Source organism: Globicephala melas, chromosome 1 (genome assembly GCF_963455315.2).
Source record: "Globicephala melas chromosome 1, mGloMel1.2, whole genome shotgun sequence".
In the NCBI taxonomy this organism is placed as follows: Eukaryota; Metazoa; Chordata; class Mammalia; order Artiodactyla; family Delphinidae; genus Globicephala; species Globicephala melas.
Genome location: NC_083314.1, coordinates 130,165,938 through 130,181,425, shown reverse-complemented (window position 1 = coordinate 130,181,425; position 15,488 = coordinate 130,165,938). Strand labels below are relative to the sequence as shown.

Genomic DNA, 15,488 nt, shown 5'->3' with positions numbered 1-15,488 from the left:
CAACACAGTGCTCCTCATGGCCACAGTCAATAAGGGCTGGGACTGGAGATGAACTCTATCTGCCAACCAGGTCAATATTGGAAGTAGGTGATCTTAAAAATATAAAATGCGTATTTTAATTGAGAAACGGTACCCAGCAGACATCTCTATTATGATTAATTTTTACATCAGGGGGACTTTTTTCTAAAGATCAGAACAATTTGAAAATTGAATAGATTACCCATTGAATTTCTCTTCTTCTAACAGTTGTCAGCAATAATTTATATTCAGATTAGTTTTACTTTAGCAAACAAAGCAGTTAATCAAAAAAGGACCAGTTGTTAGCACATGAGCAAGCTATTTTGTTTTGTTTTGGCTTTTAAAAAAAGAAAAACCACAAAAGCAGTTTTGTTGTCATTAAATGTCCCCATGGGGCTTCCCTGGTGGCGTAGTGGTTGAGAGTCCGCCTGCCAATGCAGGGGACGCGGGAAGATCCCACATGCCACAGAGCCGCTGGGCCCGTGAGCCATGGCCGCTGAGCCTGCGCATCCGGAGCCTGTGCTCCGCAACGGGAGAGGCCACAACAGTGAGAGACCCGCGTACTGCAAAAAAAAAAAAAATGTCCCCATGAGGAGGATGACCACACATCCTGGTTTGTCCTGGTTTTTGTCTGTTGTCCCAGTGTTAAGTATGGCCAGTGTGCCTTTTCCCTCTCAGAAGCATCTCTTTGGATGATAAATCATTTGGTCACTCATCTATGAAGACTGTTTAATGTCCAACATATAAATAATTTATCACAATTCATCTCTTTTTTTGCCTTGGTGGTCCTCTTTATTTTATATCATTTACTAAAGCCATTGTGCTCCAAAATGAACATACTATTGGTGTAAAAAATATATCTCCTGCTGTGAAATTCTATTCTGTTTACCCTAAAATATGTATATATTTGTTGTACTTCACATATTCTGAAAGGTGTATATTTTAAATCACTAATGAAATGCTAACATTAAATATCTTGACTTGTAAATGATCATATGCCTTTGTGTTATTCCTTACCCAATGGGAGAATACAATGAAGCAAAGAGGCGGGTAGTATTTGAGATAGAAATAACAAAAGACCAAGATGAATCTTTGATGTTTACCAATCTGCTGAAGACATCTGTTAACAAGTGAAAAATATTTTCATAGTGTGTTTCAGTATAACTGTAATCTGCCACACATCAAAAAAGCTTTTGTCAGGCTTATAGGATTGCAGCATTATTTGATCTTCTGTGTGTGCTTTCAATGCAGTCAGTGCTTCCTTTATAACATCTTCTTGTCCCCCTGGAGCAGAAAGGGGGCTGCTTTCTCTTCCTATAGTGTCCTTCTCACACCCACATCACGTTAAGAATGGAGGAGACACTTCTAGTTCCATCCATGCCATTGGCCCTTGTTGGTCCCAATGGACTAAAATTTGAGGCTATACCTATAAACAAAGCAGTATGCTTGCCATTGCCCCAACTCAGAGAAAATTTCAACTGCTTCATCACAATGCAACCTTGGTAAAGGGCAAAGGGTTTTCTTTCTATGATTCTTTTTTTTTAATAAAGTTATTTATTTTATTTATTTATTTTTGGCTGCCTTGGGTCTTCGCTGCTGTGCGTGGGCTTTCTCTAGTTGCTGTGAGCCCGGGCTACTCTTTGTTGTGGTGTGCCTCATCATCGTGGCTGCTCTTTTTGCAGAGCATGGGCTCTAGGCACATGGGCTTCAGTAGTTGTGGCACGCGGGCTCAGTAGTTGTGGCTTGTGGGCTCTAGAGCACAGACTCAGTAGTTGTGGTGCACGGACTTAGTTGCTCCACAGCACGTGGGATCTTCCTGGACCAGGGCTCAAACCCATGTTCCCTGCATTGGCAGGAGGATTCTTAACCACTACGCCACCAGAGAAGCCCATCTTTCTATGATTCTTATTCAACAAGTATTCACTGAAGTGTTGAATGCCCCTACTATGTGTAAAGGCACTTTGAACCAATATAGATGTTAACAAAACCAGCCAAGTCCCTGCAGTCTTAGAGCTTATATTCTAAAAGCAAGAAGCAGATAGCACATGGAACCAAATCACTGCCCTTCAGGGAGCTTTTGGTGGGGAAGAGGGTGAGGATAGGAGATCGAGAGAGGCAGAAAAAAATAAAGAAGAAAAATGCCAGCTAATGAGTGCCATGTAGAGAGGTAAAATGGGATAATGTGATAGAGAAGGACTTGGTGGCCACTTTGTGCTGGGCAGTCAGGGAAGGTCTTTCCCAGGAGGGGACATTGCAATCTGAATCACAGGTAGGAGCTGCATGTGAGAATCAGCTTGCCACTGATAAGTCCCTTTTATAGAAGAATTCTCCAGAGCTAATGTCTCTACTTCTTTCCCTCCTGGACAAGTTGCCCCTAACCCCAGACTTCTGCCACCTTTCCCTTCCTCAGTCAGAATTTTCTGTAGCTTTAGGGGACAACTTTGTATCTTTTCACCTTTCCATCTAGCCTTTGGGCTTATTATTAACTTTCTTTCTCTGAGTCTCACAATCTAAGTTGCTGTTTCCTAAATGAATGTGTCATACTTACTGGAGTGGGTTACAGAGAAAGAGGAAGAAAGAGAGAGAAAAAGCCCCTCGAGATACCATCGAGAGGAAAGAAGGGGAGAGAAATACAAAGAAAGAAAGGTAGATTAGTATGCAGTGATGCTGGAGCAAAATGGAATACCTTGGTCTGGACAATACTGAAGCTGATTAAGGGACATCCAATTTCCTCCTGTTTTTGAATCTTCTTTGCCCCCTACCTCTCTTTTCTTACACAGAAGCAATATGGGGAGGAAAAACTGAATTACAATTTGGGGGTATCTTCTTGGTTTGTGTGTGTGTTTTATCCTTTTTTAAATTAGGAATTTGTTTTTGCCAGAGTTAGAAATAATATTGATGCTATAAGAGGGCTTTAGAGTTTTAGCATGCAGTTTTTGGGTAACATGGGTTGTTGTTTGGCCCTCCTGGTTCAGTCAGAAGGTGTTCCCAGCTTCTTTTCTTTCCTTCTATTTTCAGTCCCTTTGACATAGAGGCAGAACATGACTATGGCATAGGGCAGAGGTTTTCAAAAATAAATGTTAGCAGCTGATCCCCTTTCTCCAAATGAAATCTGTTGCAGAAGCCCCAAATATAAAACAAGTGAAAGCAAATATTCTGTTGAAACAGAGGGTGACGTTCATGCTTGTCCCCACTACCCCTCCCCTGTAGCTGCTGCTGAAGCAGCCTATCCGTCCATGCATAGGCTTGCATATGAAAATCCAAGGCTGGGGAATTGCTAGTCCACACCTGGGTGATCCGGGTCCTAGCCCAGCCTTGAGAAGCCTGTACCTCAGGATTGAACTAAACTCCCCATCTCAGCCACAAGGTTGCCACTAGGCAAAGAGGACCAGAACTCCCTCGAACCTCCCTACACTCTGAATGACTCTGTAAAATGCTTTCTCTCAGAGACTACTAATAGAGGTGGTACTATATGCAATAATTAACTTGTTTCTTTCCAATTACTTCATCATAAATGTCTGGGTTTTGTTCAAGTTTATGTTCTTTTTGTGATTACTAAGAATAAAATATTGTGTTGTGAATATAATTAGATTTTATAAACCCAAAGACTGCCAAATTGTGCTGCAGTTTATCTCTTTATGAAGTAATCATACCAATTATAGGGAGATGATGTTTTAATGGAAAACATTACCCACTTGGCAGACACTACTGATTTAAGATAAAAGAAGTGATTAAAAACAATTTATGGATCTCTCTTGGGTAAAAGCATGAAACCAATAAAAAATAATTGGATTCTGATTCATGGAGTGGATTGTGTGCAACTTTCTTGGATGCTATCATTAAGGCAATATTACAAGGATAGCTAACAAAGGTTTGATAGAATGTTATTATGTCTCTTTCCTACCGCTAAGATTATCACCATTAAATCCCAATTAATGTTTCATGTTAGGACTACCCTAGCCACTTTGCTAATTTCACTTCTGAATTTAATTTAGGATAAATAATCTGCATCTTTTATATACAGAATTTCCATCGATTTTCTGAAGATGCATTTCCTTTATGTTTATGGTCAGGAAAACAACTTATTATCTAATTCTCATCGTTAGCATTTAGCAACAAATTAAGAACTTATTCTTAAATGGTCCCTTTTTGTTTGGGGTAGGAAGAGGATTCACACAGTAAGCAAGTGTTGCAGAAACACAGTTCTTGAGATCACTGGTTCAAAAATTCAAGCAAAACAAAATGCAGTTTCTAACCATAAAGGCATACCTAAAATTAGTGACTTTGTCAGAGCACAGGAAGGAAATCATAAATAGTCAAACACTGGAACCCAAGTGTGAGATGCGGAAGTCCATAAACCTGACTGTTTCTTTCTGTTCACATCCTGCCTGAGAATTTTATTAGAAGTGAGTGAGAAAGAAAGAGTACAGCAGTAAAATATATACATAGTTTTAAGCTATACAGTTATACATGACAAAATCAAATCTAAGCAATACCAATGTAAATGGAATGAAAAGTGACAGTGCCTCTTCCCACCCCTGCTTCCCATGTGTCATCCCCATCATCAAAAATAGTGACTCTCAACAAGTTAATGGTGTTCTTTCCAATATGTTTTCTACCTAAGTGGTTAATATATAGTATTATTCTGTGACTTTTTATTTTCACCTATCAATGTATCTTGGAAATTTTTACGTCATTATATTTAACCTTATCTTACTCCTTTAAACAGTTGCATAGTATTCCATAGAATAAATGTGTTTTTAATATATTTATCTATTCTCCTGTTAACAGACATTTAGATTGTTTCCAATTTTTCACTAGTATACCCATTCCTGTAATGAATCCTCTTATATATGTCTGTACACACATATGTGAGTTTGGGGGGAAGAGACAGATACTTAAATGGAGACAGCAAGAATGGGAATATGAGGTACCTGAGAGGAGAGGCAGGAAGTGTCACTAGACTTGTGGACTGAAGAGGAGGAAAAAGGACTAGAAAAGTTGAAAAGCATGCATTTTAGGTAATGCAGGCTGCTCATGTCCACCTAGTAAACAACACCAACCCTAAACTCTCATCACGCTCCTGCTGTTTTCTTTTCAGTGTTCAGGATTTCACGGTAAACATGCAAAATTTGATATTCATTGGATACTGGCTGATGTGATGCTTATTTAAAACCTCTTCTCATCTGGATTTAAACAAAGTTCAGCACTCATTTTACTTTGGTATTCAACGTAGAATATTATTTTAGTAGCTAAAATTGAAAATCACTTGTATTTCATTAAATGAGATTAGGATTTTAAGAAGCTGCCAGCTGCCAAGTGTTTGCAGGTTCATTTCTCCTTTTTTAGTATTCATTCCACATTCCACCCAGCATGCTACTTCGGAGATTCCACTTGATTGAACAGAGGCAGCATATGTAGAACCTTGTGAGGGATGGGGAAGGAGCTCGCTAAAGCCCAGAGTAATGCAGAAAAGCAATTCGAATGCAACAAACAAACCAACCCAGAAACACTTTGGAAAAATGCTAGATGTTGGTTTCAGCCTATCCTCATAACTTTAATGAAATGATGATTTTTAAAAGCACTTTTTAAAACTCCTATTTTTTCCCCATTTTGTTTCCTTTGTTTTACTAAGCATGGAAATCCTTCTGTTAAAAATCCAAATTTTTTTAACAAAAAATTTGCAGAAAAGCACGTAGAGCTATAAATACAACTGATGTTGCAAATAGGTGGACTACACTTTGTTTTATTTTCCCTTTAAGAGCTTGGATTAAGGTCAAACAATCAGGGTTTTTGAATCTCAAATCTACCACATGCCAAGTGTGTTACCCTGGGCAATCACTGGAGTTTCATGTTCTCTCTCTTCATCCTATTTTCTGGGACAGGGACACGGATCTTGGTGTACCTTGCAGAAGAAGATTTGACTGAGTTGACTACTCTCTCCTTCCTGAAACACTCTCTTCATTTCACTCCCAGGACACCGCTAGCCCATGACCTCTTTCTCTGGCTACTCATTCTCAGCCTCGTTTTCAGGTTTCTCCTAGGCCTCTCTGTCACATAAATGCTGGAGGCCCCACAGCTCAGGCCTTTGTTTCTCCTTTGGTGATCTCGTCCATTCTTGTGGCTTAAAGCACTATCTACATGTCATGAAAACAGATTAGCCCGACCTTGACCCTGAACTCCAGACTCATACATTCAATTTTCTGTCTGACGTGTCCATTTGCACCTCCTCACAGGCTGTAAGATCCAATACAAGATGATCTCCCAAGACTTCTCTTCTCACAGGCATGCCCATCTCAGTAAATAGTACTGCTCACAAATCTTGGTGTCATCCTTGATTTTTTTTTTTTTCTCTTACTCCTCATGTCTACTCTTTCAGGAAAACCCATTCACCCCACCTTTAAAATATATCCAGAAATTAAATCACTTCTTACTACCTCTGCTCGACCACCCTAGTTCAAACCACCAACATCCCTTGCCTGGGTCATTGCAAAAGTCTCCTACAGATCTTCTTCAATAGAGTAACTAGATGATCCTGCTAAAACAATGTTGTCTGTTCAAAACCTGTCAGTGGCTCCCCATCCCACAAACAATAGTAGTCCAAGTCACTACAGTGACCTGTGAAGGCCTACCTGGTGTACCTCTCTCTGTCCCCTGGCCACCTAGCAAACACCTCAGGGCCTTTGCCTTGCTGTTCCCTCTTCCTGGAATGCGCTTCCCCAAGGTTGTTGCGTTGCTCACTAGCACACTACCTCCGGGCCTTCCCTGGTCACTCTATCTAAAATTGGAAACCTGCCCCCCATACTTCCTACTCTCCTCCCCTCCCTTTTCTTTATTTATTGTACTCACCACCATCTAAAAACAAACATACTGCATATTTCAAACATTATTCATTGTCACCTACTACAATGTAAGATCCAGGAGGGCAGAAATTTTGTCTGCTTTTTTCCGCACCAATCTTTAATGCTTAGAAGAGTGCCTGGCACATCGTAGGTGCTCAATAAATACTTGTTAAAAGAGTAAATGAATAATAGACGATGACACAATTTATTAATTCCATCTGTTTCCCATGAGAAGGAAAACAATCTTACATGAAGGCATCAGAGAACTTTCAGGCCTCAGTGTGTCTTCTGAGGCTTTTCCATATAGTCTATTATTTTATCATCATCATTGTTGTTTCTCTCTAAGCTGCCACAGTATAACTGATGAGAAAGCAATGATACAATGTAAAAATATGCGTTCTTCTTTTCAATTCTGCAGTTTTCTTTTATTTCCTTGGATCATTTCAACATGGCAGTTATTTTCAACCACCTTTTAAATTTTTGACTGAATTCCTTACTTCAAATAGATTCACATGGCAGAGTTAACAACACCTCAGTGAGCAAACAATACTTTCCATTTCTTCAGGAGAAAATGTTTCTAGCTACCACACTAATTAGACAGCTTTCTCTGATAATCAGGAGCAGAAAAATTGTGTGGTGTGTTAAAGAAAACGAGCAAACCAACAGGTGTGCTCACCTTACAGGACGTTCATTAAATAGCTCACTAATAAAAAAAACACCAGCTGAATTCTGAAAGACCAGGCATTCTCGTCGATAGGAACTTTGGTGTAAAAAAAAAGCACTATAGTCTACTAAAATAGTAGAGATAATACGTAGAATATACTTACTTACTTATTACTTTTCTAAATGTCGTCTATTTTGTTTCAATCTAGCCTGTTAATTTTTTCAATGAAGCTGGGGTCAGCTCAGTGATTTATGCAGTGTGGCAGAGCTGGGGGCACACCCACTTTCCCGACTCCTGCTCCAGGGTTCTTTTATCACCTAAACCAACTTAACTGCTTAGAAATAGACCAGTAGTATGGACTTGGAGGGCATTATGTTAAGTGAAATAAGTCAGACAGAGAAAGAAAAATACTGTATGATATCACGTACATGTGGAATCTAAGAAATACCCAAACTAGTGAATATAACAAAAAAGAAGCAGAATCACAGATTAAAGAACAAACTAGTGGTTACCAATGGTGAGGGGGCTGGCAATAAAGGGGTAGGGAATTAACAGGTATAAACTACTGCGTATAAAATAAGCTACAAGGATATATTGTGCAACACAGGGAATATAGCCAGTATTTTATAGTAACTATAAATATAGTATAACCTTTAAAAATTGTAAATCACTATATTGTACACCTGTAACTTATATAATGTTGTACGGCAACTGCACTTCAATAAAAAATAAAAAAGTAAAATATTGATTAAATAAAATGCTTAATCAATTCAGAAAAAGAAAGAAATAGAGCAGTAGTTCTTACCTGCCTAAACTTTAGAATCACCCGAGGAACTGAAAAATCAAACAAAAAAGAAAACCCAAAACCTCCTGAAGCCTGATCACGGTCGCCAGCCTCATCAGTACCTTTTTAAAGGTTCATCAGCGGTATCTTGTGCACTGCCAGGGTTCAGAACCAGCCACTTAAATGTTTTTCCTTGTAAAAAGGAGCTTTTTGCCTTTGTCCGTTATTATTCAGCATCCCCACTTCTTCCATGACCTCTTCTTCTCAGGGACAACAGACGCTAATCAATGGAGCCCCTTCCTCACCACCACCTCACCTACAAATTGCTTTCCCTCATCCTCTCTCCTTACTTCCATAAAGCAAAAGAGATACACCTTTCCCTTGTCAAGCTACTCTCTCCACCTGGCACTGGACTCGCCCCCTCATCTTGTGCCTCCTTAGGGACTGGCTATAGTTCACTGTTTATAAATCACACCCACCTCGTTCTTGTTTACCAGTGTCTGGCTCATCGTAAATGTGGTAGAGTCTTCTAGTTGTCTCTTCAGCATCCATTCGCACACTCTTACTATCAGGACCTCTCTGTTATTGAAGCAGCAATGTACCCCACTAAAAGCCATTTTCCAGCCTCCCTTAAGACTACGTGTGGCCGTATGATTGAGTTCTGTCCAATGAGATTTACATAGAAGTTTTTAGAGGGATTTCCAGGAAGTCTTTTAAAAAGGGAAGACAGACACATGGAGAAACCTCTTCTTTCCTCCCCCTTCCTTCTTCCTGATGACTGGAAAGTAGACATGATAGCTAGAGCTCCAGCAGCCATCTGGGACTGTGAGACAACCTGAAGGATAGAAGCCACACACTGAGGACGGTGGAGCAGAAAGATGGAAGGAGCCCACGTCCCTGATGATTTTGAGGGGCTGCCCTGGAGAACTTACCACTATTTTTAGGTGAGGCTAATATTTTTAACTCACTGTTATTGGTAGTCTAGATATTTGTATATGAGTTAATCATTATGGATGCAATAAGTAATCAGAAATTAATTTTTCTAAGAAAGGATGGAGTACACTCCTATAGTGGCCATCTATCGTCTGCCCAGTTCCCCTTCTCTGGGAACTGCCCCTTTCCTCCCTTCCACATGTTCCTTCAGTGTCACACTGGTCAGCAGGCTGCAGTTGATTAGTGTGGGGTACCCTAATCCAAGGCAGGCCAACCAAATGCCCTCCTAGGACTTGACTCTGGTTATAACAATTGGGCTAGAGGTACACACTTGACCTAAGCTGGACCAATGAAAGGCCTTCCCCAGAAATTCTGGAGAAACAGTCTCTCCAGTGATAGAAGTTTAGATGCAGAGTTCAGAAGCTGTTGTTAGTCATGTTTTTTTCTCACATGACCAGAATTTAAAAAGGAGGATGGTTTGCAGAGAGCAAGAAGAATAAACAGATGAACAGAAAAGGGCAAAGAGGAGAGGTGGAATGAGAACCCCAAATGTATCACAGTCCCTGGTTTTAATTGTTAACAAGGTTCAATTACATTCGTGACCTACAGTATAAGAGAAAACTTTATCATACAGTCATCATTTTGCATAAACTACTTAGAGTTGTATTTCTGTTATTTGCTATTGAGAGTCCTAATACAACCCTCCAGAGTTATAGCTTTGTATTTTGCTCCCAGAATCTATATAGTTTTAATAATGATTAGCAATAGTGGTGTTTATCTTGTGCACTAATTTACCTGAAATTGAATAGGGACTACTGCACAAACATATATTTGGTGTTGTTTTCAGTAAATTTTTAGTAAACTGGAGTTAAACCTCAAGCCGTCCTGACAACTTCTTCCTCGATCAACCTCTTTGCAATTACAGACAGAAGAATTGGCCATAAATGCAATTCAGCTTAAAAAACACCATAAATTTTAAAAGCCTGTGAGGGACCACTGGATTGCATTATCAATTCATTGTACTTCCTATTTGGAAGACTAAAATTAGAAATGAAATTCTAATGTTTTTGTTTATATAAATGTTTATAACTGTCCTCTTTCCATCTCAAACAATTATGCCTCAATAAAAACATTGCACGCTATTTGAGAAGAGAAAATACCTTTAAATTATGTGACTGAGTTTTAGAATGTTAATAAAGGATGGCTAACCAAAATGTTCAAACTAACTGATGAAAATTTCCTTTTCTATGACTACGTACACAAAAATCTTTTGCGCAGTACCAAGTTGTTTTTCTTGTGTGTGTGTGTGTGTGTGGTTCGCGGGCCTCTCACTGTTGTGGCCTCCCCCGTTGTGGAGCAGAGGCTCCGGACGCGCAGGCTCAGCGGCCATGGCTCACGGGCCCAGCCGCTCCACAGCATGTGCGATCTTCCCGGGACCGGGGCACGAACCCGTGTCACCTGCATCGGCAGGCGGACTCTTAACCACTGCGCCACCAGGGAAGCCCCAAGTACCAAGTTTTATGTGGTATAATGTGTAAAAGAGAAAGCACCTTATCTGTGTTTGTGCAGAAACCAGGTAACCTTGTCATAAACTGGGGAAGAAATGACTTAAGTGTCACCGCCCACTTCTGCTGTGAATAGGCTTAAGGGCTACTAGGTGTCATAACCATTAACACAAACTTTGACAGAAACTAAATCTCAGTGCACAAACTAAAAACAAACCCGGTCTGCTCTAAAAGTTCTATGAATTCATATGGGGCTATTCCCAAACATTGTTTAACTTCCCAACAACTTGTGAGGTATTATCATCACCACTTTGCAGCTGAGGAAACTGAGTCAGAGAGCTGTTGCATTGTGCCAGGGTCACCCAGCTTGTAAGATTTTGAACAAAGGTCACTCACTCCCACCATATGCCTAACTCAGCACTGTGCTCTACTGTGAATTTCTCAGCTGTGGTTTAAATTGTTTCTTTAAAATTAACATTTGTTATGCAAGACTGGAGTTTTCTTCTTGGGAGTAATACTGTACTCAGCACCAAGAATATAGTAATTATACCAAGAGTATATTAAAGTCAGCAGGTGTGTGTAATAGAGCAATTACAAAAAGCACACCTGTGCAACATGTTCAGATGCAGCAATAATAAATCATTTAAAAACTAGGCTTGACCACTAAAACCGACACATGATTCTGGACTGAATCCTATGCTGAGGGCAAGTATGAGGGGCAATTTACTATCAAGACTATTATTGGGACATTCAGCAGAATTTTAATATGAGCTGCAGTTTATTTTTAAAATGCTGTATCAATGTTAAAATTTCCTCTATTTGATACCTGCACTGTGAATATTTAAAAAAATATTTATATGAAAACACATTGGAGTATTTTAGCTAAAGGGCAATAATATATGCAAGCAATCTCTCTCAGATGGCTTAGTGAAGAAATTGTGTCTCAAGAGAGATGACGAAACAAAAGCAACACGTTAAAAATATCCAGTAAATGTATATGTGAATTCTTTGTGTTATTTTCATGGTTTTCCTGTAAGTTTGAAATTATTAAAAAATAAAAGATTAATTTAAAAAGAGCCCTATGGGCTTCCCTGGTGGTGCAGTGGTTAAGAATCCGCTTGCCAATGCAGGGGACACGGGTTTGAGCCCTGCTCGGGGAAGATCTCACATGCTGAGGAGCAACTAAGCCCGTGCGCCACAACTACTGAGCCTGTGCTCTAGAGCCCGCGAGCCACAAATACTGAGCCTGTGAGCCACAACTGTTGAGCCCGAGTGCCACAACTACTGAAGCCCACGCGCCTAGAGTCTGTGCTCTGCAACAAGAGAAGCCACCGCAATGTGAAGCCCGTGCACCGCAGTGAAGAGTAGCCCCTGTTTGCCACAACTAGAGAAAAGCCTGCACGCAGCAACGAGGACCCAATGCAGCCAAAAACAAAAATAAATAAATTTATAAAAGAAAACTTACACACAAAAGAGTAGATATTAAAAAATTAAAAAAAAAGAGCCCTAGGTTACACCCAGGGGTTCTGGATTCAGGCTCAGATTTCCCACTGTTCAACTGAGTGACATTTGCCATTTCACATAACCTCTCTGGACCATGTAAAATACGGAAGTTTTTTGTTTTAATTATGGATTGGCATTCCATTATATGAATAAACCTCAGCTCATCCATTCCCCTACATGGGGTAGTTTCAACTTTTTCACCATCACAAATAGTGCTGCAATGAGCAGCCGTATACATGCTTCCTTGTGCTCACATGCAAGCTTGTCCCAGACCTGATCCACATTATCGACAGGGATAAATTCAAGAATATGAGTGAGTGGGGAAAAAAGCACACTGCAAAAGGATATGTCAATCTGATTCCCTTTATACAAATTTTCAGACACTAAAATACATCATAAAAGTACAAAAACATATACTGGATTAATGTATACCAGCTTCACCATAGAGCTAACCTCTAGGCGGGAGGGAGGAAGGGAAGGATAGGGTGGGCTTTGGTCGTATCTATAATTTCCTTTTTTTTCTTTTAAACTTATTTTATTTTATTTTATTTTTGGTTGCATTGGGTCTTCGTTGCTGCACATGGGCTCTTCTCTGGTTGGGGCGAGCAGGGGCTATCCTTCGTTGTGGTGCGCAAGCTTCTCACTGCGGTGGCTTCTCTTATTGGGAGCACGGGCTCTAGGTGCACGGGCTTCGGTAGTTGTGGCTTGCGGGCTCAGTAGTTGTGGTTCACGGGCTCTAGAGTGCAAGCTCAGTAGTTGTGGTGCATGGGCTTAGTTGCTCCACGTCATGTGGGATCTTCCCGGACCAGGGCTCAAACCTGTGTCCCCTGCATCGGCAGGTGGATTCAGAACCACTGCGCCACCAGGGAAGCCCTATAATTTTCTTTTAATAGATCTTTATTGGAGTATAATTGCTTCACAGTGCTGTGTTAGTTTCTGTTGTACACCAAAGTGAATCAGCCATATGCATACACATGTTCCCATATCCCCTCCCTCTTGAGCCTCCCTCCCACCCTCCCTATCCCACCCCTCTAGGTGGTCACAAAGCACCGAGCTGATCTCCCTGTGCTATGCAGCTGCTTCCCACTAGCTATCTGTTTTTCATTGGGTAGTGTATGTATGTCGTTACTACTCTCACTTTGCCCCAGCTTCCCCCTCCCACCCCGTGTCCTCAAGTCCATTCTCTAAGTCTACATCTTTATTCCTATCTTGCAACTAGAGAGAGAGAGAGAGAGAAGCAGAGGGGAAAAGACAGTGAGAGAGACAGAGAAAGTAAAATAATTCAGCTAAAGAATCTTTCAGTCCTTTCCAGCACTCATGTTCTATGTTCGAGTTAGATTTGTAACCTTAAGAAACTTTATAACCTTTAGCCTACACAGAGACAAGTAAAACATAGTTTAGTATGCTTTGAAGGAAAAAGGACTGATGTTGTATTAAAGAAAAAGCTTGATTAATCATTTCCTTGAGATAATGGAACTTAAGCTGCAATTAGAGGAGATAGTGAACATGGGGAGAAGGGCAGGCTTTGGTTAGAGAAGTGCTTTTAGCCATAGATTCCTGATGGGGAAAGAGGACCTTTTCATTCTTAGCATTGTTTGCTCAGTGAACCACCTAAGGAAGTTACACCCCAGAAGGAAACCTGTTATTACACATTGGAATTAACTGGTCCTCCATTAATAGCTACCACTGAATAGCATGTTTTGAAACAGCAGAAAAGCACAAAGAAAAAATATTTTTGATCCAGGACTGGTGTCATTTAAAGTAAACAAAGTGGAAATTTCGTAATTATCCAGTGAATTTCTGCAACTTGATTACTAGACTGGATAGTTCAAGCAAAAAGTGCATCTATTGGGACTGTCCCTAGTGGAGCAGTGGTTAAGAATCTGCCTGCCAACGCAGGGGACACAGGTTCAATCCCTGGTCCGGGAAGATCCCACATGCCGTGGAGCAACTAAGCCTGTGTGCCACAACTACTAACCCTGCGCTCTAGAGCCCGCAAGCCACAACTACTGAACCCGAGAGCTACAACTACTGAGCCTTCATGCCACAACTACTGAAGCCCACGTGCCTAGACCCCGTGCTCTGCAACAAGAGAAGCCACAGCAATGAGGAGCACGCACACCGCAACGAAGAGTAGCACCTGCTCGCCGCAACTAGAGAAAGCCCGCGTGCAGCAACAAAGACCCAACACAGCCAAAAAAATCAATCAATCAATAAAATTTTTTTTAAAAAGTGCATCTATTGGTGAGTACACACAACTGCAGCAAAACATCTCTCTAGCTCTGAGGGTCACCTTATATAAAATTAAACAGAGAGGGGTTTATCCATCAGGGCTCTTTTGGTACCAAAGAGTAGAAAACCTGATTCAAATGAACTTAAATGAAAATAAGAGTTTATTGCATCAGGTAAAAAAACCCAAAAAAACTCCAAGGGCAGATTTAACTTTAAGTACCTCTTGATCCAGGAGCTAAGGCAATGGTATCAAGACTTTGCTTTCCCCCATCTCTTGGCTTGTCCTTCTACACTGCTGGCTTATTTTCAAGCTTCATATGGTGTCCACCATCAGGTCACTCTTACTGCTAGCAGTCCCAGGGAAAAAGAGATGGTCTCAGCTGAGCAGCTCCTACACAAATTCCAACAATTAAGGTGCTTGGAATAACCCACATCACATACTTATCTCTAAGCTAATTAATCACTGTTGCTAGGGAGTGCAATGCTTTCATTGGCCAGGCCAAGTCACATGCCCAGGAGTCAGGGGTGGAGTTAGTTCCAACCTCAGCTCCTAGGGGAGAAGAAGTGTTATCAATGAACACTTCTCCCACTTTAATGTGCACTAAATTGCCAGGGAACTTCTAAAATGGAGATTCTGATTCAGGAGGTCTGGAGTGGACTCAGAATTATACAGACAGAGAGTCTGTATTCACAATAATCCTGGCCATATAAAACTCCCAAGGAGAATGCTAAACTACTGTTTAAGGATCTCAAGTGTTGTTACAGGCCAAGCCAGCTACATAAATTAAGGGGCCCAGTGAAAAATGAATTGGAGCTCCTTGTTCAAGAATTATTAAGAATTTCAAAAGTTGGGGACAGCAGAGCATTAAACCAAGCGCAAGACTCTTTTCAGCTTGGGACCTGTGCATCCTTACAGGTCACACATCCATGAAGCCAGGCTTGACTGCAGGCTTCTGTTTTGATGAGTCTATGGCCAGAGCAGGATTTCTGTGAATACTAGGGGACAG

General features: G+C 40.7%; 1 long non-coding RNA gene across 1 annotated transcript in view; it reads right to left on the bottom strand.

Moving 5' to 3' along the window:
• Nucleotides 1-15,488, bottom strand: part of LOC132593822 (uncharacterized) — an 82,447-nt gene that overhangs the window by 37,377 nt on the left and 29,582 nt on the right. The gene's annotated exons all lie outside the window — the stretch shown is intronic.